We start from the raw sequence: 27,937 nt of genomic DNA, 5'->3' as shown, positions 1-27,937 counted from the left end.
GATCCTCTTGCAAGCTCACTGCTTGTGGGCAGAATTCATTTCCTTGCAGCTGTATCACTGAGGTCCCCATTTTCTTGCCAGCTCTTAACTGGGACCACTCTCAGCTTCTAGAGGCCACACAGTGTTCCTTACCATTTGGCTCCACAGACAGGTCACAACATGGCTATTTGCTTTCTTCCAGAGCAGCAGAGCACATCTCAGACCATTAGCCCTCCTCCCTGCTTTTAAGAGTTTACCTGCTTAGGACAGGCCCACCCAGGATAATCTTCCCTTTGATGAACTCACCTGACCCTAGGGGACTTTAATTACATCTGCAAAAATCCCTTTTGTCATCTAATCTAATCTAATCTAATCATGGGAGTGATATCCCATCATATCTACATGTATCAGTCACACTCAAGGGGAGGTTATATGAGTATGGGTCATTGGGGGAGGTCCTCTGAGAATTTTGATAATCGTAAGCCTCATGGGGCTACTGGGCCAAGAGAGACCCCTCATTTGGCTTGAGGGTAGTGACCATCAAACTCTTCTTCCCTGGAAAGGAGGGGGGAAATGATGCTTTTCCCCAGGACAAATGTTTTGTTTTCTCTTTTATAGCCTAGAGATGGGTAATAGATTAAGAAGTGGCTTTTGCCTGCCTCTTTGCACGTCCTGGACATAGGCATCTGATACCACTTCTCTTTTGAATCTGTAAACAGTTATAACCAGTTATCCTTAGACTGGAGTCTCAGCCGAAACTCTGGGATAACAGGAAATACCATCAAACATCCTGTTAAATTATTATTTTCTGACTTCCTGGTTGTGGCACTCATCAAAATCTATGACACCTGACTCGCAGTCTCCCTCTCCTGTCCAGATAGGTGCTAGTGAAGAAAGTCACACAGGTGGCTAGGTAGCTGTCGCCACAACTTCACAAGCTCAGGTGGGCCCTCGGCACTGCCTGAACTCTCTTCCCCCTTCTCTAGGCTGCACACATCCCCACTCCCCATGGGGGCTGTTTCAGGCCTTCACTGTCCTTGCACCCCAGCTTCCCCTTCTTTACACAGTATTCCTTGCGCATATAATTAATCCTAGGGTACAATGCAGTGCTGGGGATTCAAAGATCTATAAGACCAGTCCCTTCCCTTAAGGATCTCACAGTCTACTGGGGAAGACTAGATAAACAGATAATTATAATACAAGATGAAAAGGACAATGGCAGAGCTCTTTGCAGAGGACACGATCAGAACTTAGACAACCTTTGTAAATAGGTTTAAGTTGATTCTAGTTTGGTCAAAACTATTTTCTTAAATCTGATTGCCCACTTTTGACTTACTCTTCTAAAAGACCAGTTGGTTCATATTATTCTTAGCCAGACTGGTTTTCCTAAAGCCATCAGGGAACCTGATAGTTTTGGGTTTGTTTGTTTGTTTTTATTGGGGTATAGTTGTTATTACATTATTGTGCTGGTTTCTACTGTACAGCGAAGTGGAGTTCCCTGTGCTATACAGCAGGTTCTCATAAGTTATCTATTTTATACCTATTACTGTACATATGTTAATCCCGATCTCCCAATTCATTCCACCCCCACCTCTCCCCCCTTGGTGTCCATATGTTTGTTCTCTACATCTGTATCTCTATTTTTGCCCTGCAAACAGGTTCATCTGTACCATTTTTCTAGATTCCACAAATATGCGTTGATATACGATATTTGTTTTTCTCTTTCTGACTTACTTCACTCTGTATGACAGCCTCTAGGTCCATCCACATCTCTACAAATGACCCAGTTTCATTCCTTTTTATGGCTGAGTAATATTCCATTGTATATATGTACCACATCTTTATCCATTCATCTGTCATTGTTTGTTTTCATACGTAATAAGTGGGGAATTAGGGAAGACGTTGGTGATTTCTGAGCTGTTTTCATAGTTGAATAGTATATGGTAAAATTATATATTTTATCACTATATGAGATGTGTGAGTATACACAGCTCTGGACCACTCTAAATCTGGTGCTAGAGTTGAGATGTTTCTTCCAGAAGCAGTGAATGATTTCTGAGTTGTAAATGGCTTGATGGCTTTCATGTGAGGGATTTCTGACTTTTGCTCCATTTTGGGAATCCACTCTCATGATAGAATATATGTGTATGAGGCCCCTCTCACAGACCACTTCAGATCCTCTCTCTCTGCACAGAGCCTGATTCAGGTTCAAGCTCACAGCACCTCACCTTCTGCTCATGCACATACCTCTCACCTCCAACTCTGGGATCCCTTATTGATTCCACCAAGGGACCCAACTCAGGGTTCATACCCACCTAAGAACAACCTAGAGGTGTAGGGGAGTTAATGCCCCAGGTGGTGAACTTTTGACCAACACAAGGTAGGAGCCAATGGATACATTCTTCCCTTTTTCTCCCCATAATGAGATGCAGTTAATATGACTTCTGGGAGGCAAAGTCCTGTAGTCTGAGCAATCAACAGCAGTTAGCAGTGACCAGTTCCATAATGCAGCCTTGTATTGACTCCCCTTACTGCCCATCCCTCCTGTCCTTCCCCCCCACTCCTCCCACCTTGTGGGACTGTGGCTCCTAATAAAATAGCATCACACAATCCTCTGCCCTAGGCTCTGCTTTCTGAGGAACTCAGACGAAGACAATATGCATATTTAATTAAGGTATGGTTAAGTGAGCGGGCTCTGAGGTGGGAGAAATGAGGCTTCAATCCTAGCAGGGTAGTTAACCTCTTCATGCCTCAGTTTTATGGTCTGTGAAAAATAATGCCTACTTCAGGTTGGTGTTAAAAATATTCAAAGAGACTGATGTAGCGCCAGACACATTGCGCACTCAGCTGTTAGCTATTAGTAATTTTGTACTCAGGCCAAGCGGGTGTGGAGTAAGTGACCCTGAACGTTAAGATAGTGATGGTGGTGCCTTAGCTTAAGCAACACTTCATCCTTTTCTGAGGGCCTCATGCTATCGCATTCAGTCTTTCCCAGTCCTGTGAGTTAGATGGACCTTGAACCTTGACCTAGCACCTGTTTCTAGAAATCTTGGTCTGCAGAGTGTAGACAGTTTAACGAGAAGAAAGGCAAGGTTAAGGGTACGAGTAACTAGGTGCACATCACCCCTGGGTGATGCAGTGGAAAGGGGACAGATCCAGCTACCGTTGGCTTGGTCATGGGCCCTCACTCTCGTTGATTTCGGCTGCTCAGCATTCCTGGTGTTTGAGCCCCTTCACAACCTCTTTCCTGGTGTCCTCAAATGGTGCCCAATACACTGTGCTGCCTGCAGCAGGTAATCTGATGAGAACAGGGTGGCATTGCCCTCAGAACCCCCTCAAGGGAGGATTTCTGGTCATACCTCTGCTCAAAGTTGGAGCACTTAAATTAGGAAGAAAAGTAATTTTAAAAGGGGATCATGGAAGGCCTTTGGCTTCAATTCTTAAGTGGAGCTAAATAACAAGGACTCCTGGAAGGTATTAAAGGGAAATTCCTGTTTGTTGACTTGTTGGGTTTTGGCATGTCCTTGTTTTTGGAATTTCCCCAATGTAAGCTTTTAAGTCATTTTCTATTTGCAGAATTCTTTCATAGCTCACGTTTGGCCTCTCCAACTGGTGCTTTCCTTAGATGAAGCTTCAGTAAGATGTAACTAAAGAAAATAAACATTTGGCCAGAATTACTATAATGTGCTTATAATGAAAGGACAGGTTTAAGAAATACTGTGTATTAAAACTTAAGTTTCTGAAAGCAGCTTTTCCAAGATAACAAAGCATCATTTGCAGAGTAGTGACTGAAGATGCACTGACTAGCTCTAGCTCATTTTTGGTTAATGTGGAATAATTCTATATACTTCAAGGCCACATTTGCTTCACTTAAGCTTAATTGTCAGAAAATGGAAAATAGCATGTTACTAATTCCAATTTATTTTGCTTTGATATAGTCAAAATTCATGCAGTGGGGGGAAAAAAAGGAGGTCAGACCATGGTCTAACAACTTATTCTTTTTTATTATTCACATTTTGCTGTAATTGCTAACATTTAGCATAGTCCAACTAAGTTAAAAACAAAATACACAGTTGACGTTTCTTCTCACAAAAGGAAAACGTGAAGTCCAGTATAATTACAGACAATAAAAAAAGATATACTTGTATGGTTGATTTTTGTGTTTTCTGTGAAGAAATACCATATATGATGAAAACCGTTGTAAATAGGTTTAAGTTGATTCTGTTTCGGTCAAAGCTGTTTTCTTAAATCTGATTGCCCAGTTTTGAATTACTCTTCTCAAAGACCAATCAGCTCTTATTATTCTCAACAAGACTGCTTTTCCTAAAGCCATCAGGGAGTTTGGTAGTTTTATTTTCACATGTAACAAGTGCCATCTTTCTGTTCAAAATGGTCCTCATCGTTGTCTGAGGGGATTGGTGGTCCAGAGATCTGCTATTAATAAAACAAGCTCAAAATTGTTCATGGTAAGAACAGATCTTATAAAACCCATTACACTGTGGGGCACAGATGCTTGGGAACTTCTTTCCCTTTGAAAGGGAATTGTCTCAGGAGCTGGAGGTTGTCTGTCTGGGCAGCTCCAGTCCTCTTGGACTCTGGGACCATGGTTGAATTAGGACTTACAAGCAGACAAAATAGGCAACCACCTCTCTGATGTGAGGAGTATGTAGGTGTATGCGTGAACCTCAGTTTTTCGTCTGCAAAATGGAGGCAATTCTGCCTACTTCATTGGGTTTTTGATGGGAGTTGAAATGAGGCAATTTTTAAAAGGTGTTTTTACATATTTTTAAGATGGGAGCGATAGAAAAATGGGAATTGATCCACGTGAGGGTTATGTTAGTGGTCTCCATGCTCTGTACATATTTATTCAGTGCCTTGCTTGTCTTTAAAATGGGGATAATGTTATTGACTTACTTTAAAAGGTTGATGAGGGGCTTCCCTGGTGGCGCAGTGGTTGGGAGTCTGCCTGCCAATGCAGGGGACACGGGTTTGTGCCCCGGTCCGGGAAGATCCCACATGCCGCGGAACAGCTGGGCCCGTGAGCCATGGCCGCTGAGCCTGCGCGTCCGGAGCCTGTGCTCCGCAACGGGAGAGGCCACAACAGTGAGAGGCCCGCGTACCGCAAAAAAAAAAAAAAAAAAAAGGTTGATGAGAACAACTAATTACTGTTGGTAAGACACTCTGAAAACATTAAATGCCATCTATGAAAATGCTAAATAATAACTTCCTGATGCTGTTGAAATTAGGGAAAGTTTGTTTGAACCTTGATCCTCTAATCAAAGCTGTTTCTCCTATTGCTATTTTTGTGTTAACTATTATTTTGTGCTATAATTTATTGGATAGTAAGTGTCACGTTTGGCTGGTTTATAACTGTTTCCAGGCACAGTTTTGATCATTTTTCTTTGAGAGATCACATGGGTTTCATGTTGGAAAGCATATTGTCCAACGTCATCCAACTAAGCTGACCTCCACTTGTTTCATGCTCTCACTTACAGCTTCCTAGAGGTTCCCACTCAAGCCTTTCACAGTCTGCTTGAGATGTACTGAGTGATGGATTTAGAATTCTCTGGCTCCTCGTCTATTTCTCTGACTGTTTTTTTTCACCAGTTATGAAACAACTCAAGAGAATTTTGAAAAATAGTTTAATCATCACTTTAAAAGCTTATTGAGAATTAGCACTTGCTTAAAAATAAAAGTTGTCACTTCTGTTTTCCAGACTTAAATTCGTAGATATACAGGCTTACTCTCCTGGCTTATTCTCTTACTTTTCTTGGTGGCAAAAGGGACTGCCTTTAGAATAGCCTTATCCCAAAGGAGATTTGATGAAAGTCCATTTTCAATTCTTTCTAATGGATATAATTGCTCCAAATCATTTTGCAGTTTTCCAATATATTGTGAGTGGTAATTGGGTCAAAGAAACCTAGGTGATTTCAAAAGCTGAAGAATTCATTTAAAAAATATTGGGCAGCTCACAGAATCTGTGAGGAAGCCCAGGCCAAGAGCAATGTCCAAATATGTTGCAGACGTGCCTTCTCTGGATACCAGATCCTACAGCTTGTGCTGCCCATATCCCTTACATCGGTGCCACCAGCTGCTGCCACCATAACTTGTCATTTGTGCCTCTGAAAATTAGACGTTGATGCTGCTGCCACCAACACCCATCCCCACAATAAATGTGGACAGTCCTTCTCCTTTTAATTAGAGACTGAGGGGGACACATCTAATAAATGGAGCCACAGGAAGGCTGAGAAGTCCAGAGCCTGGCATTGTCAACTTTTATAGTGAGAAATGGGCTCTTCCTCAGGAGTGGAGATGGGACTGGGGAGGGGCGTTCTTCAAACATTGGAAAGAGGCTCAGATGGCGGGTGGCCAGAAAGGATGACAAATGTCCATCCACAGCAATATCAAAACCACAGTCTATGAGTATGTTCACCTGACTCCTTATTCTTCCTCCTGGAATAAATATTTAGATGTTTTAAGTTAAATTAAATTAAAAATTTTTTTTAAGATTTAAAATGTTTATTTATTTTTTTGGCTGCGTTGGGTCTTCGTTGCTGCTCACGGGCTTCCTCTAGTTGTGGCGAGCGGGGGCTACTCTTGGTTGTGGTGCGCGGGCTTCTCCTTGCAGTGGCTTCTCTTGTTGCGGAGCACAGGCTCTAGGTGCGTGGTCTTCAGAAGTTGTGGCGCACGGGCCCAGTCCCCCCATGGCATATGGGATCTCCCCAGACCAGGGCTCGAACCCGTGTCCCCTGCAGTGGCAAGCAGATTTTTATCCGCTGCACCATCAGGGAAGTCCTTAGATGTTTTTAATTTAAAAGATGTATCTTCGTTGCTTTTTCTGATTACAAAATCAAATTCTGCTTGGGATAAAAAAAATTCCATTATTAATCTCAAATTTCTTTAATGAATGTCCTCCTAGATGTTTTTCGTACACATTTTCTATCAAATATTTTCTTTTAAGAGAGCAATAAAAGTCCTCTTCGTGGCATATTTGGAAAACAATGACCAGAAAAGCCACTAGGAAAGAACAATGAACATCTTTATTATTACCTATTGTCATTTGCGTTTGTTTTTTATTCCTTCGGTTTCTATCAGCAAAAGATAGTAACTGGAGCCCATGCTATGCCAGAGTTTTAACCAGCTCCAGATCAGCTGACGGCATCACTGTGGTTTTCAACTCCCACTGTTTTTTTTTTTCCTCTAAATCTAATTACTGATTTTATGGTTCTCAACATTGCTGACGATGAAAGCTTTTTTTTCCCGGATACCATGCCGGGCTCTACCAAAATCATGACAATATGTTGGTGACTTTTACAAACCAATAATGCCGTTTGTAAAGTTTACCAACAACATTCCCTGTGGCAATTTCTTCAAATCTGTTTCCAGAGTTCTCATTTGAAACAGATTTTGAATTCTTTCAATGTCAAGATTCCCAATATTTTAAAATAAATGCTACAAGAGAAAGTAGCTGTGTGGACTGCCCACCAAAAATGGATTACTCTCTTCCAGTTTGGATATTTGTTGCTCAGCTCTCCTGAAAGTTTTGGGAAGAACTTTTGGTTTTGTTTTAATGTGATGGGGGAGGCAAAGAAAACTTTCAGGATGTAGGCACTTTGATTTTTCGTTATTCAGCAGCACGTGGCGACTCATTTTTACCCAGCAGAATTTGTTAGATAACGGATCCGGATAAGCTCTGCTGATGAAACAGGTGTAACTCTTGTAAAACTGAAAAGCCTAATTTGGTTGGGGTGCAAACATTAAAGATTGTTTTTTTCCAATGGCTGCCCTGACTGTGCTAGGTAGAATCATCTTTTCTTTGCCTATATCTCAAGGAGATCCCACTGAATGGCCTGTAATAGCTCCAATTTATTCTGTCAAGTACTTGGTTCCCTAACTAGGCACGTCATCATGTGAGCTGTGCATAGTGCGTAGTGGAAAGCAAGAGTGCGGCATCCCTCGTCTCTTGGTGGGTTAATGCCAACGAAACACTGCCGAGAAAAAAAAAAAAGAACTTTAAAAATTATAAAGACCCTTCTAACCACCAACAGTTGAGGGATGTTCTACCCCTGCTTCTCTCTGGTACTCACGATGCACAGCTAAGTGCCCCATAAGGGAACTCTGAGTACTTGACAGAATAAGTTGAAGCTATTATTGAAGGTCATTCAGTGAAGCCTCAGTTTGAAAATGTTTGACTTGCAGATCCATAACTCATAAGACTGAAACAACTCTGAAAAAAGTTACAGTCCATGATCTATGAGGGTACTGTGGCCTGGGAGGCCTTCATGGACATGTAGAAAGCACGTTGGGTTATTCTGACTGGGACGACTTTGCAGGATTCTTGAAGAAGCACTCTGGGCTCCTACAATCCACCGTGTTCCAATGGGGGCCATGTATCTATCTATGGTGGATATGTGTATAAGTAATATTTAAGGACATATTAAAGGCACTGTTGGTTATCGGTAATACATTTGATTTTAAAACAGATCCATGCTGGTTTGGTTTAAAACACAAAATTCTTCTCTTTCCAGTAGAATATGTTGCAACAGGATCCAGCTATTGATTCAATAAATATTGATCACCTACTATGTATGAAGCACTATGTTAGAATATATACTCTGTCTCCGTGTCCCCCCTTCTCTCTCCCTATGTATACGACACACACATATGCATACATACATTTATATATATGAATCTGTATATATAGAGAACACACACATACAAAATTGGTGGTACAGTGAATTTAGTAGAGTTTACTAAATATGTAGCACTACTGTTTAAGCTGTTCATATGAGTTATCCTCCCTTGTGTAGCCTCTTGAATTATTATCTCACATAGTTATTTGGGTTTTGTTATCTCATATAGTTATTTGGGTTGTTTGGGTTTTGGCTCCCCATCTAGTCTCTGAGTTTTTCCAGGTTGAACTGTAGAGCAGGCTCTGCCTTCCATCCACTTATTACCCATTAGCAGTAATTAGCAGAGAGCTGCTGCTAAACATCACACTGGTGCAGACCTTTAGCTGAGAGCCGGGTTACGTTTTCCCAAAAGCCATGTCTTGGCCACAGATTTTGAAGGTAATGTATTGACACTACAGGATGGAAAGGCGGCGTTAGAGAAAGGTATATACATTACACAAACTTCCGTGTGTCTAGAAATCACGTACGAATTTGCTAAAGAGTACATTGTGAATCTACAGGCCTGGGGAAGGGCCTGAGATTCTGCATGTAATAAGCTCCCAAGCGATGCCAGGGCTCCTTGTCGTTGGTGGACCACGCTTGGCCGGGTGAAGGTTATTTGGAATGGGTGCATCAGAGATCAGACCCTGATAACAGTAGATGAAGGAGTCAGGCACTCCCCGCAGCCTTGGCCGCCCCCAACTCCCCCCATCCGCACAAGCCCGCACGTGGTCGCGCGGGGCTGGCCTCTGAGCGCTGTTTCCAGGACCCGCGAGGGCCCACCCCTCTCCCTTCTCTCGCTGCCTCAGTGCCCGGGCTTTCGAGCCGGAGTCCGAGCGCAGCCGCCAGGTGAGCGCAGTCCCCACGAGCCGAGGACGCGACTCACTTGGACCTTCTCCCACCGCTCCCCCTGGAGACCCGGCAGACCTGTTTTACCTGTCCTTGTCCGGGGGAGGCTACCGACCCAACTCCAGACCACCGGAGAAGGCAGGCGTCCTTCCTCATCCTCCCTCCCACCCTTCCAGTCGCTTCTTCATTTTTCTACCTGACACTCCTGAAGCCGCCGAAAGCAAGGACCCAGCACAGCAGCTGGTGGAGCACCGTCTCCAGAGACGTGTGTGAAACTGTTCCACCCAAAACACAAACACCAGCCACTGACATGTTTTAAGAAACGCCACAGTTGGATGACTGCGGAACCAAAACAGACCAAATGGGGAGGCAAGAAGGGAAAGCAATTGGCCCAGTTCGGTTGGAGAAGCCGCTCGTGTTACACTCCCTTTGCCAGTTAGCATCGTGGGCGTTTGTTGCTGTGTTAATTACAGTTCTTCCCGGAGTCGGAGGCGAGAACAGCCCTTGTGGAAAGATTTCAAGTGGAACGTTCCACTAGGAGGAAAACAACTGCCTTCCTCCCCAGCTGGGGAGGGATTCCCACCAGGCAGCACTTGGGCAGCAGTCGCGGCGAGGCTGCCCGCACGGTGCGCGCCATCCGCGAGCCTCTCACCCTCCGGCTTCTGCGTGCAGCTCAGAAACCGGGACCCACTGCGCCCAGGGCCTGTGCGCCACGTGCCAGGGCCGGCAGAGGCGGACCAAGAGCAGATTGGTTGGCTTTTCCTGGGGCGCACTTTTCAGTGTTTCTGGTTTTCTCAAGCTTTCCAGGGAGCTCCCGGGGTGGAAGTGGGGCACGGGGGACCACCTGTTTCATCTTTGGATGGGCAGGACGAAGGTGGTTCAGAAGGAATCAGGGACAAAAGTGACATAGTGAGGCAGGGTGGAAAGTACACGGCCTTACAGACAAAATGACCTCGCTCCAAACCCTGTCTCTGCCTCTCAAAAAACTACGTGACCATGGGCAGGTTGATACTTCTCAGAGTTGCGGTGTTATACTTACCTCACAAGGTCGAGAAGCGCTGACACGCTTAAGTGGTATTGACTGTGTAATGGGATTCTAAACACTCTGCCCTCACAACGACCTTATAAAAAAAAAGCACTTTTTAAATTGCCATTTCACAGATGGGAAAACTGAGTCCTAGAGATGTTAATGAATGTGCCAAGGTTACACAGCTGATGAGTGGTGGGACTAGGACTGGAAACAAGGTGGTCTAGCTCAAAAGTTTATGTTTTAATTGCGCTGCTAAACTGCATGTTAAACGATAATGTGTATGTAATGTACCTGGAACAGAGCAGGGTGGAAGCTATTATTGTTTCCATTACTGTAGACACATAAACGTCAGAATGATCCTAGCTAAGATGTAATGGATTCATTATTGATTTACAGGGGAAGGGGCAGAGGGGGTGATGGTCCAGGTGGTTATGGGAAATCCATCAGAGGCAGCTGGACAGGGAATGGAGCATTAAAAATGTGGATCCCAGCTCTCACCCCATCCATGTGTCCACACCACCACCCTACCAGGTGTGTCCACAGCCTAGACATGGCTAGAGACCCTAGAAAACCAATTAGGTAAAGCCCCAGTGTCAGGGTGGCTCAACGAAAAGGGGCTTAGGTCTATGAGTCTGTACTAAAGTCTTCTGCCACCTACTGGCTGCACATCACTTACTTAAGATAGTACGAAAAAATTCACAACTGTTGGTTTTCCTGCCAGTTTGAAAAATACAGTTTTCTGCAGTGCTATTTGGGCTTCCTAAGAGTAAAATTCTTGGAATTGTCTCAACAACTGCAGTCCAAAAACCACGTTGTGCACTTGTAACTGCCATTTACACACACGTAAGGGCTGGCACAGACACCTGGGATAATATATGGGAAGTGCTTCGGAATAAAAGCTCTAGGTAATGATATTTTAAAAGGATACCATACGTGTTTTGATTGTAATAATAATCTTCGTGAGAGAATTTTGTCAGGAACATGTGTGTCCTTCTTGGTAAGGCCGTTTTCAGAATAGTGCAGGAACAGGATGGGAAAGGGTCAAGTCAGGAAACAGGTGATCCTGGGAATGGTACAGTGTCTGTCTATGAAGGATTTTCATGGATGTGGAAGACAGATATTTGGGTTCTATAGAAAGCAGTCTATTTACCTTTCACCAGGGAGTTGCCCATTCATCAGGACAGTTTGGGACTAGCTGGGACTCTATAGCTCTGAATTAGTTTCTTATTGCTGCTCTAACAAATTACCACAAGTTTGGTGACTTAAAACAACCAAATTCATTATCTAACAGTTCTGTAGGTTAAAAATCTGACACAAGCCCCTTTGGCATGTAATAGAGCATTCACAGGCTCTGAAGAGCAGGATATGGATACCTTTAGGGGCCATTATTCTGCCTGCCACACACCCCAATTGCTTTGGTAGCAGGGATAGCCTTAATTGATTCATAAATATGTGCTCATCACTTACTCTGTGAAAGGTACCATTAGCAGGGACCTTGGAGTCACACAGCCCTGTGTTTGAGTCCTAGCTTGACCACTTACTAGTTATGTTATTTGGGGGCAGTTAAGCTTTCTAAACTCAATCTTTTCATCTATAAAATGGGGAGAGTAATAGTACCTACCTTGTTGGATTGTTGTTTGAATTAAATGAGATAATGCTAGAAACAGCACAGTGCCTGGCACGTGGTAAACACTCAGTGAATGTTTTTGGCTATTGTTCTTATTGTGTGTCCTGGGGATTGCAAAGAAGTAAAATGCATGATATCTGTCCTCGTGGAGTTTAGGGAGTAAAGCACACTCGCACAGGTAGTTATGCAGTAAGCTACACAGGAACAGATAGTGGAACGTATAAAACAGTATCATGCTTAAGGGCTACATGGGGTACTAGAGACAGTAATTGCTGTTGAGGGAAATAGAAGATTTTTTCAGTAATCAGGAAGGGTAGGAATGGAGGAAGTAGGATGGATGCTGGAACTAGAAGAAAGGTTGGCTGTGGACAGGTAGAGGAGGAAATGCTGGGCACAGGAGCGTATACATGGCATGTTACAAGATGGCAGTAAGAGGCTCATCTTATGGAAGGGAGGGTTGGGGAGGAGTGTTCATTCATTCATTCATTTCCAACGTTTCTCAGAATGTTTAGGGCAGGAGTGGACTATCAGACAGGAAGGGAAGGCCTCAAATGCTAAGTTATATAGTTAAGATCTTTCCTGGTGATAGCAGGGAGCCATAGAATGTTTCAGAGTACAGGTACATTCATGCTGAAAGCAGTGCTTAGACAGGTTAACCTGAGAGTAGTATGTGTAGGTGAGTTGATAGCAGAGCCTGGAGGTACCGTGACCTGTTGGGAGCTGTTTTCAATGGTCCAGATAATAATGGCCGGAGGAGATGTGATAGCAATCACAGCCTCAGAAAAGGAAATGGATGCAAGGAGATACAATAAAGCAAGGGCAAAGGGCCTTGGTGATCAAGAGGGAAAGGATCAAAAATTCCTGGAAGTTTGATGATAGCAATCATAGAAATCAGAAACGAGTTCAATTTGAGTTTTCCTGTGTTTGTTAACGATGTTGGCAGGTCATGCAGGTGGCACATATCCAGTAGGCATTGGAAATGTGGTACTCTCTGAGAGAGAGGTCAGAGCTAGATAATTTGGCTTGGAAGGCTTCGGCAGAGAGGTGGTGGCTGAAATCCTCCACTCCCGCCCCCTAGCCTTTCATGATCAAAACCATTGTAGTGCCACCCTGGTGGATTCCTAGCCTCATCCCTTTTTTCCTCATTCCATATTTCCCTTTTCACTCCTTGTTATGAGCTGAATTATGTCTCCCTAAAACTCATAAGTTGGAGTCTTATCCCCCAGCACCTCAGCTTGTGACTATATTTGGAGATAGTCTTTAAAGAAGTGGTTAAAGTTCAGTGAGGTCATTGGGGTGAGCCCTACTCCAATATGACTGGCGTCCTTATAAGAAGAGGAGATTTCGACAAAGACACATACAGAGGTAAGATCATGTGAAGACACAGAGAGAAGACAGTCGTCTATGAGCCAAGGAAAGAGGACTTAGAAAAAAACAACCCTGCAGACATCTTAATCTTGGACTCCTTGCCTCCAGAATTGTGAGAAAATAAATTTCTGTTGTTTAGGCCACCTAGCCTGTGGTACCTTTTCGTGGCAGCCCCAGCAAACTACTATACTGCTCCAGGGACCAGTGCTCTTGTATGACCAACCCATCTGAGCTGAGGGCACCCCATCTGCCAGTGTATCCCCCTGCTTACATTTCACCAGGTCTGTTTCCCAGCCACTCATTCTCTGGATATGTTGTGGGTGATATTTACTAGTTATCAGAAAAGTTGTTCCCTGTGAACTGAAAATGTTATTCTTCCCTGATAACAGTCCTCTGTACCTCAGGAGCCTCCCCACGGTGGCCACTCCAGTGTCCAGAGCAGGGCTTGTGGGAGAGGGTGCTGGTCAGAGATGCCTTTCTGAGCACCCAGCTCACAGCTGTTGGAGGACCCTTCCACCACCTGCTCCTAAGGCTGTCTCTGGCAATGGATTCTTCCATGTGCCTTCCTCTGAAATTACACTCAGAACAGAAGGAAATGGGTCCTTCCTCATTAACAAGACCTGAAAATGAGATTTGACTGCATTTATAATTCATACGAGATTTTTTTTTTTTTAATTTAGTAATGATTCTGAGTCTCAACTGGGCCCTGCTTTTCAAAACGCAAAATAAAGTGCTTGGAGGGTTGAAGACCAAGCCAGAACTTAAAAAGTAGCCCTCAGAGGAAATAAACAGACAGATATTTTTGCACAACCACCTACGAAGAGCTTATCTATGAAAGGGCCGAATAGCTAGTGCTCAGAAAGCTCCTGTTAGCTCAACTGGACTGATTCCAAGTCCTGTCTTGCAGACTTCTGTGACAGTGAAATATTCAGCCCGGGACCGTGTCCTTGGTGACTTCTGTGTTCATTAGAGCTGGGCTTTATGATGGATCAAGGCCGTTATTATGAGGAAGGTGCTGATGAACTGTTCTCCATCTTCACAGAGGACAGAATGAGAGCAAGTGGGCCAAAGGTGTAGCCAAAAGAGTCAAGTCAGAAATAGCCTGCTCCTAAGGCCTTTTTAAAGCCTGACTAGGTTGTGCTTTAGCTCCCTCCTCTGGGCTTCCCAGGTACTACCCCGCATTTCCCACCCTTGTGCCATTTACTACTCGTCTATGTGCTTCTTCCTACTCGTAGCCTGTGAACACCCAAGGGGCATGGCCTGTGTCTCATCTGTCCTTGTTCCTCTGCCTCAGCCTCTAGATGGCACTGAGTGAGCCCTCAGTGGATGGTGAATGAATGGTTATCTCTTTGTCCTTTGAAAACTTTTTCAGGGTCCTGGACACTCTGTGTGTGTCTGTGTGTGTGTATGTGTGTGTAAGAGAGAGAGAGAGAGAGAGAGACAGAGAGAGACAGAGAAGGTGAAAAAGACTATGAATAAATGACTCTTGGAAATGACTTTGATGACTTTCTTCCTTTGGATATCAAATAAGTATGTGAAGAGTGTTGAAAATCCAGCATATGTTGATGGTTAAGACATTATTATTGACTAATTAACAGGTCTGGCAAACATAGGTATTTGCTAGTGGGAGAGGTGTGGCTTCCTCTCTAGTGAATTTTAAGGAAAATGATGGTGATATTTTTGAGATGCAGTGTGAGCACCTGCTGAATTCAGACTTTCTCTAGACTTAGAGGGTGATTGGGAAGCTGTGTCCTGGATGGTCAGTATAGCTGCCATTTATGGGCTCCTACCCTGTGTCAGGTGTTTTGTATATGCTATTTCATTTGATTCTCATATACTTCTTGAGATGAATATTATTTTCCCCCATTTTATAGATGGGGAAACTGAGGTTCAGAGAAGTCTGTTTATTCACTCAGTCAACCATACTTATTATATTCTTGCTACATGCTAGACACTGTGCTAGGCTCTAGGGCTATAACAATGACAAGTCCTTGCTCTCTTGGAGCTTACAATCTAGCAGGAAAGAGAAACATAAAAGAGGTAAGAGACATGGCTTAACAGGGTGCTGTTGAAGCTTATAGCAGGAGGGTGCCCATTAGGAGCTCACAGCATGGTGAGATACTGAGGAGCAAGCAGTCCTTTACGATGGACTTGATTATAAGTGCTCCATGCGAATAAGCACTAGGTGCTGTGAGAGCACACAGGAGACAGTCAGGGAGGCTTCTTGGAGGAAGTGACATCCAACTGAGACCTAAAAGTTGAATAGGAGTTGGCTAGCTTAAAAGAAAAAAAAAAAAGGGAGAGGGTGGGAAGGTGTTTCTAGGGAACAGAATATACAAAGGCCCAGAGGTGGGAACTAACATGACCCTTGAAAGTTAACCCTGGCTGGAATATAGATTTGGAGTGAGAAATGAAGCTGGAGAGGTAAGCAGGGGCCAGATCCTAAGGGTTATCGTAAAAATCTTGGACTTGATCGCAAGACAACCAGGTAGGGGATGAAGGTAGTGGTGGCCTGAACAAAGTAGGAGCAGTTCAAGTGACTGGCCCACTGTCTTATGACCAGAAATCAGGTTTGGAACTGAGGTTCAGCCTCAGTTTAAAGGAACAGGTGGAGACTCACTTGTGTTTTCTACCCATCTTTTTCAACTCCAACTCCCAGCCCATATGGGCTTTCCGTTTCCACTTCTCTGGGTCTGCAGCAGCTCCAGAAGAAGGTATGTCTCAGCCCAGGGACAGGTGGGAGATGCTGGCACCGAGGAGCGGTTCTGTGACAGCCCTCCTGCCCCCGACTGCTTTCTGCCCTTTTCCTGGGCTCAACATTGCTGTCCACTACACATCTGTGCAAGCAGCAAGCCGGCTGCCTCCAGGTGGTGTGGAAGCTGCCTGTCCAGCAGCATCTGGGAGCCTTTTACTGCCTCCCTAAAACATGAGAAGAAAAAGAACCAGGTTCCCTTGTAAGCGGAGAACGTGTTGGGTGGGCAGGAGAAGACACTTGGGTTCTCTTTGCTGCCAGTTGTGTTCTTGCTGGGTGGATTTGAGATGCATATGCTTGTGTTTTGTTTTGCATTGTTTTCCTGTATACCTCCTCACTGGAGGGCTGCCATCATGCCAACGTTGAACTAAATCTATGAACCATTATTTCATATTTTGGACCCCCAAAATGTTAAAATGCTTTCGTGGTAAACAAAACATTTTTAAGAATTGCTCAATAGAATTTGGAAAAATAAGCTTGTTCTCTTCATCTTTATATTTTCAGCAGGATGGTGGCCTTTGTTCATTTTTTCCTTTTACTCTAATGTAGCAGGTAAGGGCGCCGTCTTTCCCAGACTCTCTGAGTTTAAATCCTGACTCTAACTTTCCCACTGGATGAACTTAGGCAAGTTACTTAACATTTCTGTGCCTCCATTTTTTTTAGTCTGTAAGAAAGAGATAATAAAATGAGTTAATTAAATGAGTTAATCAGAATGATGTCTGGCCTATAGTAGGTACTTCACAAGTGTCCAGCTACCATTATTATTCATGACTTAGCTTGCATAGTCTTTTGTTTTTGTTTTGTTCTGTTTTTGAGACTGTAGTCCTCAGCTCCAAATGTGCTTTTAGGAAAAGCTTTGGATAGATAAGTTGTGCTGACCTTCACACTGAGCACCCTCTGCATGTAAAGTTCATCACCATACAAGGAGATGATTATGAGGTGAGTCTTCCCTGAGGATCGAAGGAGGGAGGTACAACTCTGCTTTGCTAAAGTTTCTGAGTGGTCAGAAGCATTTGCAAAAGATGGAGTCATACCTTGTATGTTAAGACACGTCACATCAGTCATTCCCAACAGTCTTCTGGGGCAGCATATAGCACACAGCCCAGTGACAAATTGCAGAACCACAAGTGATTTTTTTTTTTAATGTAAATAATGTACATCATATGAGTGAAATTCCAATTTTTTCCAAGTCACAGAGGAATGTACTTTTAGCGAGTGCCTCTATTGCTATGTGGTTGGCTTTCTCTTAAAGCCAGGTAAACTCCTTTGTTTTGAACTAGGTTTTCATTACAGGTCAGTTAATTTTTAGCTCTGAATATGTAAGTGATTTTTATTTTCTTCTGAGACAGCTTTAACCAGAAAATGCATGCACAAGTGAAAGAGAAAGCTGCCCTTTGATTCTTCTCGACAGAGGCTGTGATAAGCAAGTTCTCGACAGTCTGCACTGGCTGGGAATGTGCAGGTGACTGTGGAGACAGCCGGGAAAGGACAAGAACGGGCATATGGTCCTCATTGGCACAGCACACCAAAGTAATTAAAAATGTCTTAAAATGCAGAAACCCCCCAAACTGTAAAGTATATCATGGTAGATGTCAAATTAGCATTTTCTGCCTCTTTTTAACAATGCCATAATCTCATTAATCTACAGAAGGAACCAAATGCATGGACTCCAACCAGTTGGCTGGACATATGTTGCATATTGGACTGGCCATTTGGCTGGATCCGATTAAAGTGGAGAAACTGCATTTTATTTTGGGCACTGAACCCAAATCTGGGTCTGCTTATTACTTCTTGAGCTCCTTTGCTAAAGTGATGGGTTTGTGAGTGCCAAAAATTCAGTACCAACTTGAGTTAAAAAAAAAAAAAGCCTATAAAGAAACTCCATAGAGGAAAGGGACAAGGACTGGAGATGGAAATGTAAGGCTGGCTTCAGATCATCAGGATATATTAAATAGCAGCATTCACAATATTATACATTAGAATTGTCAAATCCACTTATGTGCAAGGTGGCTCAGTTGATTAAGATATTTTATTTATTTTGCACGTATCATATATACTCTCAAGCCTTTCAGCCTTTTTTTTTTTTAACTTTTCATTTTATTAAAAACATATTTTTTGGCTGCGTGGGTCTTTGTTGCTGCGCAGGGACTTTCTCTAGTTGTGGCGAGCGGGGGCTACTCTTCCTTGCGGTGCGTGGGCTTCGCACTGCGGCAGCTTCTCTTGTTGAGGAGCACTGGCTCTAAGCTTGCGGGCTTCAGTAGTTGTGGCTCGTGGGCTCTAGAGCACACAGCCTTTGTTTTTAAGTTTTTTATTACCAGGTATGAAAACTTAAAAGTCTTCTAAATATTTCTGAAAGCAAAATGATTGTGTATTGTTTACCTACATGGACACACCCACTGTCTTAGTTTGGGTCGCTATAACATTTTATCACAGACTTGTGTTGTGGCTTAAACAACAGAAAATGATTTCTCACGGTTCTGCTGGCTAGAAGTCCAAGGTCAAGGTGCTGGCTGATTTGGTGTCTAGTGAGGATTGTCTTTCTGATCTGGCTTCTTGTGGTGTCCTCACATGGTAGGGAGCGGGATCAACTCTCTTGCAGTGTCTCTTCTTATAAGGGCACTAATCCCATTCATGTGGGCTCCACCCTCATGACCTAATCACCCCACAAAGATCTCACCTCTAAATACCATCACATTGGGGATTAGGGCTTCAAACTGTAGATTTTGGGTGGATACCTTCACTCCATAGCACCCACTAACACTTCTGGGGTATTTGGTACATGCTTAGCACATTGTACCAAGCATTGTAAGAATGCAGATTTGCTATGACCCTGTAAAGTATTTGTGGTTATGGCAAGCTCACAACTAGCTCTCATACTGGGTAGGCTATGGCATTTTCAGAAAAGTGTAAAGTGTAATGGGGTTTCAGAGGAGGTCATATCTGGTGTGTGTTTATTTACAGGGACGGTGGACTTGGAGTGAAATAGACCTTCACGAGGGAGGTAGCATTTATTTGAAAAGATGGGGGTAGGATTCTGACAGGCAGAAACGGGAGCAGGAAGGTGATTGGAAATTTGAGGAGTAAAGGGTGGAGGGTAGGAAATCACAGGAAGCTGTGAAAAGGTAAGCACTGGAGGATGAGTTTAGGAAGGTAGGTGTTGGGGACCACCTAGTGGAGAGGACTCAATGGCAGATCAAAGACTATAGGGGCTGTGGCGGTTACTGAAGGTGTTTGAGCAGAGGAATGACACAAACTGGACCTGTGCTTCAGGATGAATAACACGGCAGTGTGTGATGTACGGGATAGATTGGCAAGGACATCAGTTAGGAGATGATGATGGCAGACCAGGAGAGACAGGATGAAGTCCTCCTCTGAGAAAGGGCAGTGAAAAGAGGAGATGTATAGCCAGAGTTACCGTGGAAACAGAATCCGCAGGATATGGACACCAGTGGCTGCTGGGTGGTGCGACAGAATCCTAGGACCTCAAAATTCTCATTTTAAACAATAATAACTGTTACGCATGTGTAGGCAGTTTCGTTCTCATAAAGCCTTCTGGTTGACAGAATGCTCAACAGACAAATTCTGCTCTATTAACGATGCCTTTTCAAAAGCTATGTCTTTCATTCAGACTAAGGTAAACCATGTGTGGAGCAGGATGGATGTGGGTGAGATGGGGAGCAGGGCTCATGTTCTGTTTTAAGCTGTCCAACCCTGCACCCTAGAGGTTAGACATTTGTTGTTAGCTTGTTAGAAAAATTCAAAAACCTGACAGGAGGACCAGAAGTCGGAACTGTCCTTAGGACTTAAAAATGCCACACACGGGCTTCCCTGGTGGCGCAGTGGTTGAGAGTCCGACTGCCGATGTAGGGGACGCGGGTTCGTGCCCCGGTGTGGGAAGATCCCACATGCTGCGGAGCGGCTGGGCCCGTGAGCCATGGCCGCTGAGCCTGCGCTCCGGAGCCTGTGCTCCGCAACGGGAGAGGCCACAACAGCGAGAGGCCCGCGTACCGCCAAAAAAAAAAAGTGCCACTCACACCCCCTTCCACAGCAAGCCTTAATGTTTTTATAAGATCTTGACACTGACTTTTTTTCATCAGTGTTACAAGAATTTCTGCCAAGATGGTGGATGGGGTGGAGAAACGTGTTGGTGAGAATTTTAAGTACTGCAGTTCCAGTAGCCCTGTGATATCTCTATGGAGTTTTAAGATCAAAGACTGCTTCTGGCTGGACGTGCAGTGGCCTGTGAGAGGCGCTCAGGTAGGTGGAGGAAAGAGGTTTCCCCTTTGATGGGGGTGTTCTTCTAACCGAGACCCTAGATCCAGAGCTCAGCTACCAGCAGGCAGTTTTAGGAGAGATAGTAGCCATTTGAGTTCATTTTTTCTCTTTTTGTGGCAGTAGAATTTTCTGTACGGAAATGAGACCTCCGACACTCTTGGCATAGAAACATTAAATTAGGAATCTATCCATGAAGACTTCTCTAAATTTAATTAAGTGACCATCTCCAGGGATTGAACAGTATGTAGAGTAATAAACCCATCACACAGAACAGCTGAAGACGTGGATTTTAGTGCAAATTTGTTACCATTATAACAAGATTCTAGTGTTATATGAAAGCATTCAGAAATGAATATCTTTTTTTCTTAACATAAAATAAAAGTGCATTTATTTGCATAAATAAAGCTGGACTCTGCATTCTTACCAAATAAATATGGCATAAGGATGACTCAGAGACACCCTGAGTCATGAAAGCTTTGTAAAGCTCCATGTAGAAATGAATATTTTTGAAGAAATATTTGATAGCATTTTTTGTCTTGATATTGTGACTCTGAACTAGGCAAACAGGAATTAAGATGTGTTTCCTGAGTTCAAGTGAAGGTAGCAAATTAACACGAACATTTTGGGTTTCTCTTACTATTGGGGGAGAGGCTACTGAAGAGAAAGGGCTCTTTCTGTCTCATGATGGGGACCTTCTGGGACAAATTCTACACTGTGTTTTGTGACTACGTTGGAGATATTCAACAAAGCATATCAGCTTCTAAGAATTCCTGTTGAATCTCTTAGGGCTTTCCCTAGGAGCTCTCTGATACTTTGGGGCAGAAAGAGCTTATGGAGGGTAGGGGAGTTATAACGCATCCTACAAATCTTGGAAGTCAACTTCGCACTATTCAGTCCATACAGACCTGCCCACTGCCTTACAGAGAGGAATCTCCGTTAATGGTAGGGTAGTGAAGGGGTGCATGTGTGTCTGTGTGTGTCACTGGCATATTTTCGAGTGACGTAATACAATTCCATTTTACATTTTGTGGATTTGATTACAATAAACAATGGAAGTTTATTTTGTTTTGATGTTGTGCTGTCTTCTTTAAGGATCCTGCATCCTTTTGTGACAGGTATATTTATTTAGCGACAGCTTGGAAAATTTTAAAGATTTGCCAGATATTTTTTTGGAAAGAACTGCCTTAATACCTTCCCTCCCTAAGAGGGAGGGAATTCCTTTATAAGAGAGGAACTTCTGAGCTCATTTTGTAGATGATGAAACCTAATTAACTGAGGCACTAAGTTAGCTCACCGCCTAGTGACATCAGTGGCAGAAAGATCTCAGCTTGGGGGCTCTAGGGTGAGATCTGGATCCAAGTGCTGGCTTTGCCCCTTCCTACCTGTCACCTTGGGCAGGTCTTCCATGTTTCTGAGCCTCAGTTACCTCGTGTGTGAAATGGGGAAATAATAGATGAGAGAATGTATGTGGGAGCCTAGAACCATATCTCGTACCTAACTGGTGCTCAGTGAATATTAGTGGCCGTTTGCATCATTATTATTAATAACAAGCCTGCTCCAAATTCCCGCACTTGGATGGCACCTTGCTGCCAGTGTTGACTACGCCTGCCTCTGGCCAGGACAGGGGTGCTCGGCCGCTGATTTGGGTGATGGGCTTCAAATTCTAAGCTCAGTCCTTCCCCTCTTATTCCAGTCTCCTTCTAGCTCCATGCACTTTCCTTTCTCTTTGGCTGCCCTTGGATCAGAGTAACCTGTACTGATGTGCTTGGACTTCAAGGTCCATTGCTGCTTTTTAGACAAGAACCTCATTCGGAGGATTGTATAATCAAGAGCCAGAAAGCAGTGCAGGCCGTGAAGCCATATAGACTGGGTCTGAAGCCTAGTTTCACATCCTGCCATCTGAGGATGTCTAGCCCAGGGAGCTAGCATAGCACAGTGATTTCAGGCTTGTGTCCTGGGGTAAAACTCTCTATGTTGAAATCCTTATTCCCTAGATACATTTCTTTAATCTCCCCCAGACTCAGTTCCCTCATCTGTATAATGGGGATACTGATTCCCACCTCACAAGGTTGTTGTGAGGACTGAAATGACAAAAGACATGGAGCAATGTACCTACCATAAATATTAACTGTTACAGTAAGTCCCCTACATACAAACCTTCAAGTTGCGAACTTTCAAAGATGCAAACGTGGAGCTTACTAATGAAGACCTGATGGAATTGGAGGCCCAGAGAAAGGACGAAGAGAGACAAGAGGAAGAAGTAACTGAAGAACCGAAGAGATTCACGATGTAGGAAATGGCAAGATTTTCTTTATTTGAGGAGAGGCACTGTTAGGTTTTGAGGCCCAGGACCTGAACGTAGAACGGTACACGAAGGTTGCAGCAGCCGTTCAGAAAGCAATCCGGTGCTACCGTGTCATCTATGATGAGAAAAATAGAGCTACTACCCAGACATCACTGGGTCATTTTTTTCAAGAAGGTAGATAGAATTGAATCCAGCAAGGAACCAGAACGTGTTCCATCAACGTCAGGTGTGAGTGAAATGGCAGCTTGTCCCCCATCCCCGCCTCCTATTGCTGACGATCCTTCAGCTCTACCGTCTCCCACCTCCTCTCCCTCCTCCAGTCAGTAACTCTTCTTGCCTGTTCACTCGATGCCAGTCCCTTATGCCAGCTGTTGTACAGTACTACTGTACTTTTCAAGGTACTGTCCTGTAAGATTAAAAATGTTTCCTTTGTTTTTTGTGCTTGTGTTTGTTTCTTTTTTATGTATTATTTGTGTGACAAGTATTATAAACCTATTACAGTATAGTAGTCCTATATAGCTGATTGTATTAGTTGGGTACCTAGGCTAACTTTGGACTTACTTACGAATGTACTCTAGGAATGGAACTCATTCATATGTAGGGGACTTACTCTATTATCATCATAGGAACCCTGGCTCTGCCACATAGTACCTGTTTGTGATCTTGGGCAAGTTACTTAACCTCCTCAAGCCTCGGTTTTCTCATCTGGAGAATGGGGTTAATAATAATCTTTACCTCATAGGATTAGTATGAGGACTAGATAGTATTACGTGAAGTGCTCAGCTCAGAATTAATACGTACCCAATAAATATTTGCTCTTATTATTGCTATCACAGTATGACCATGAGTAAGTTATCTAATCACTCAGAGGCTCACCTGTACAATTGGAATAGTTATATCTGTCTCATAAAGATGGGAGGAACAGATGTAATAATGTACCTAATGGACATGATACATAGTAGATTCTTGTGAAGGGAGCTATTTCATTATTTCCCCAAATTAGCCTTCATGCTGAAGAGCCTTCACTGGCTGAGGGCTTTCCGTGGTCAGCTTCATGCCTTTCACTCGCTGCCCAAGTTGAACCACATTCCCCACAGAATTGACAGGTTTCCAGAGTGGATTCTCTTCCAGGTATCACCATGCAATCCAATCCCCACCCGAATGGGGCCTACGTAATTGCTTCGCACACAGACATCCCTCCCAGGGCTCCAGTGGCAGCCTGGCCTGTGAGGCCACTGTATTTGATTTTTGTAGGTCAACAAACAAACATTTGAAATTAAATAAGCCTGTTAGTCATGGCAGGTTCAGGTTGCTATAATTAGCTTCTGTCTGGCCTGCTGTAGCAGCAGCAGGCCTGTGCTCCTTGCTGCCTGTATAGCAAGAATACACAGGTCCCAGAGCTCTGCGGGTGCTGTGGCTGAAAGCACTTGATGCTGATGCTTCAGGACAGATGCTGGCAAACGCCTCTTCCTGGGGCGGCAGTGGTGGTGAGTATGGGGCCTTTAATTTTTCAGGCTGTAGAGGGTCACTGAGCGAGCTATTAGGTGTAGCACTGGGAATACAAAGATGACCTAGACACATTTCTCTGATGGCAGGGAACTGTGATGGCGGTAGTGACAAGGATGGACACACAGAGGCCAGGAAGCAAACAAGGATTACATCTTTCTCACTGGCCCCAGGGCTGAAGCCCCTTCAGGTTCAGGCTGTTCTTTGGGTCTGGCTGGGGAGGTGGGGCTCATCCAGGTGTGCGTAAGGTGTGGTCCTGGACCAGCTTACCTGTCAGTGCCCTAGTGCTCGCCTTGTGTTCCCTCTCCCTGCACGGGCCTAGCTCCTCTCCCTGCTCAGAAACTCTGAACTGTCTGAACCCCAGGTTGACCTTTCTTTCTTTCTATTTCCTAGAAATTTAGCACCTTTTAGACTGAATTATAGTCTCTGCATATCATTAACCTGCAATCTGCCAAACTGGTGATGCATTTTATCATAATGATAGCAATAATATTAATAATGATAAAAACACATTGCTTTGGTAAAGTTCTTTTGATTTTTCAGAGCAAATTGTATTTTTATCTCAGTTTTCCCCCCCAGAAGTTACTACATATACATAATTCATCACCTCCACCAGGCATTTATTGAGTATCAATCATTTATCAGCTTTGATGCAAAGAAGCATAATATACAGTGCCCACCTACCCACCCTCCACCCTCTAAGGGTGGAAAGTAAAATCATGAGCTTTGTAAACTTCCCTACTACTTAGTAGCTCTGTGACCTTTGGCATGTTATATAACCTCAGTTTTCATGCATGTAATATATGAATAATAATAGAACTTCATTCTTAGGATCTTTTTATGCATGAATCCTACATACAATCCTAGTAAATTTCAGCATTAAGTAGGCACCCAAAATGTGCTAAGGATTTTGTAAGCATGATCTCATACACCTTACTACAGCTTGGCAGGCTAATTATTACTGCTCTCATCTTACAGGTGAGGAAACTGAGGCCTAGAGACTTTGTTAATATCACAAAGTTATTATGTGGAAAAGCTGGGATTCAAACCCAGATCTTGTCTAGATACCCATTCTTTGCAATACAGCCTCACTGGAGCTTATTAGACACTAAACTCAAGAAGTGGTACAGAGACATCCTTGGTGGCGCAGTGGTTAAGACTCCACGCTCCCAATGCAGGGGGCTTGGGTTTGATCCCTGGTCAGGGAACTAGATCCCACATGCATGCCACAACTAAGAGTTCACATGCCACAACTAAAGAGCCCGCATGCTGCAACTAAGGAGCCTGCGAGCCAAAACTAAGACCCAGCACAACCAAATAAATAAATAAATATTTTTTTAAAAGTCCTCATAAAAAAAAAAGTTGTACAAATGCTGAAAACTAGAGGATCACAGAGAAGCAGGCACAAGAGACCAGTACCTAGTTATTTTGAACACGTTCTTGGTTCTGCCGTATTTTAAATTTTATGCATGTCTACTTTTAATAAGAAAAAACACCAGTATACTATTCCTGAAGAGTTTGTGTTTATATCAGTGTTTGCATGTAGTTAGACATTTTGCTTTCAGTTAGTGCCAGTGTGAGGTATTTTTATTCAAAGTTTTGCTCAATTATAAGGGGGCATTTTGTTTAAGTGGGAGTATTTCGGTGATAGCAAGGCCAAATATATACTCTATGTGACTTTGTGACTCAATTTGGCATCAGTGCCCTCTGGTGGTAATTCTTGGAAATCATTCGCTTCTTACAGAGGCTAAGAACCAAAGAAAAAAATCTTGGATTTACCAAAGATCTTTCTGACATCTCTTGCTAAAATATTAACCAGTCAATCTTGAAATCCCTATTTTTTTATAAAAATATTTTTGTAAAGGTCCAAAACTGTAAGAAAGAGGTGACTCTTTACACAAACATTGGTGGCATTTGCGTTTAATGGTTTTCGGTGGTAAATATTTAAAAATCAACGATTTTGTGTTATATGAGTTAATGTCAAAGAAAGTGAATATAGCCTAAAGACTTCTACTTACTGCCTTTTCCACAGAGTCATTTTAGAGGATGTTGTATTGGAATAAACTTTTCATTTAGTTATGTATTTTTCTTTGTAAAATACACTTAGAAAAAAAAGACATCGAAGTCAGATTTCACTTGGGTTTGTTTGGAGTCGTTGTTCCAAAGCCCTGGGTTGAAGGGTGGACATTCACTTTCCCTCAGATTCGCAGGAATCTAAGGGCAGAGTTGAAAGTAAATTGTGTGTTTTTGAGGAGAGTCTTATTGAAATGTCCATATTTTCTCTCAGGTTCTCAAATGTGGCATCTAATTCTGCGGTCCACCGGACATCCTGAATGGTGTTCTTCTAAAAGAGGTTATATGAGCAGGTGCTACGGGCCAGCCATCGTGTCAGGTGTTTTACATCCTGTTTAATCTTCACAACAATCCTTTGAGGTCTGGATATACCCTCGTTTTCTATAAGAAAGACTCTCAGAGAACTTAAGTAACTTGCTACTCAGCTGTTAAGTGGCAGACCTGGGGTTCAACCTTAAGTCTCTGACCTCTCAGTTTATGGCTTTGCCTTCTTCCTGTGCAGGACTCCAAATGCTGGGTGTGTTCACGTGCAGCTCAAACCCCAAACTGCAACTGTATGCTTGGCTGTGTGTTATTTTCCCTCAGGCGAGAGTAGCAGCGAGGCTAATGTGTTTGTGTAAACAGTCTTGGCTGACACGTGGCAATACCGCCTCTACAGAGCCATAGGCAACAGAAAGCTCTGCTTTGCCCCTTACCAATAAGTTAAGAGTAAAAAAAACCCCAACGACCTGCACTCATGACAGTGAGATTTGCACAAAGCCATACCTGTGCAGCCTGGGGCAGCTCCTTTACATGCAGTAGCCACCTCTAGGCACAAGTTAGAATCCCTGAAATGGACACTGCCCTCAAGCAACACTCACATCTCACCCAGTCCCTCTCCTGGCCCCTGACTTTGCCATTCATTTGCTCATCATGGGCTAACCCTGTCCCTGAGATGTGATACACTTTGTACTTTCTTAATGACGTTAGCTCCCAATGCCTTTCTGCCTCCCTTACTTGGAAAAAGTATTTTGTAAAAATATTTACAATCCTAATCTTCTCACTCGCTGATACACTGTTGGCAGGAGGGTAAATCGACTCTTTGGAGGGCAGTTTGGCAGGGGCTATTTTGCAATTTCACTTCCAGGAATAATTTATTCTATATAACCAGTCATGCACATGTTCAAAGATACATTTATAGGAATATTCATTGCAGCATTGTTCGTAAAAACAAAAAACAAACAAAAAAACCCCCTACAACTAAAACAAAAACAAAAAAACAAAAAAGGAGCTGCAGCTGCAGATGGCTTGAGAGGTGGGGAATTTTGCCACTTCTGGTTTCCAGTCACCCCAGCTTCTTGAAAAACTGAGTTGAGTATGGGTGTTGGGTGGGGGTGGGTAGGACCGGAATAGCTTAACGAACTAGTGAAGCTGCCACATCACTACCATCAGGACCACTCTTCCTCAAGGCAGCCTCATGCCTCACCCTCTCATCTCCTAGTCTGCTCAGAAGTCACCTTCT

At 43.5% G+C, this 27,937-nt stretch overlaps 1 long non-coding RNA gene across 2 annotated transcripts in view; it reads left to right on the top strand.

The window, feature by feature from the left end:
* The window catches only part of LOC111187468 (uncharacterized), a 92,470-nt gene that overhangs the window by 40,362 nt on the left and 24,171 nt on the right, over positions 1 to 27,937 (top strand). Inside the window, exon 2 of one of the 2 annotated variants that reach the window (XR_002648131.2) lies at positions 26,651 to 26,796. The exons of the other annotated variant lie outside the window; for it this stretch is intronic. This is a non-coding gene — a long non-coding RNA (uncharacterized LOC111187468). The remainder of the gene's footprint in view (positions 1 to 26,650; positions 26,797 to 27,937) is intronic. 2 annotated transcript variants of the gene reach the window in all.

Source organism: Delphinapterus leucas, chromosome 3, assembly GCF_059928025.1.
Source record: "Delphinapterus leucas isolate spDelLeu-1000000601 "Yukka" chromosome 3, BTC_Dleu_Yukka2, whole genome shotgun sequence".
Classification (NCBI taxonomy): domain Eukaryota; kingdom Metazoa; phylum Chordata; class Mammalia; order Artiodactyla; family Monodontidae; genus Delphinapterus; species Delphinapterus leucas.
Note: the sequence above shows the minus strand (reverse complement) of the source record. Positions and strands in the feature narration are given on the sequence as shown.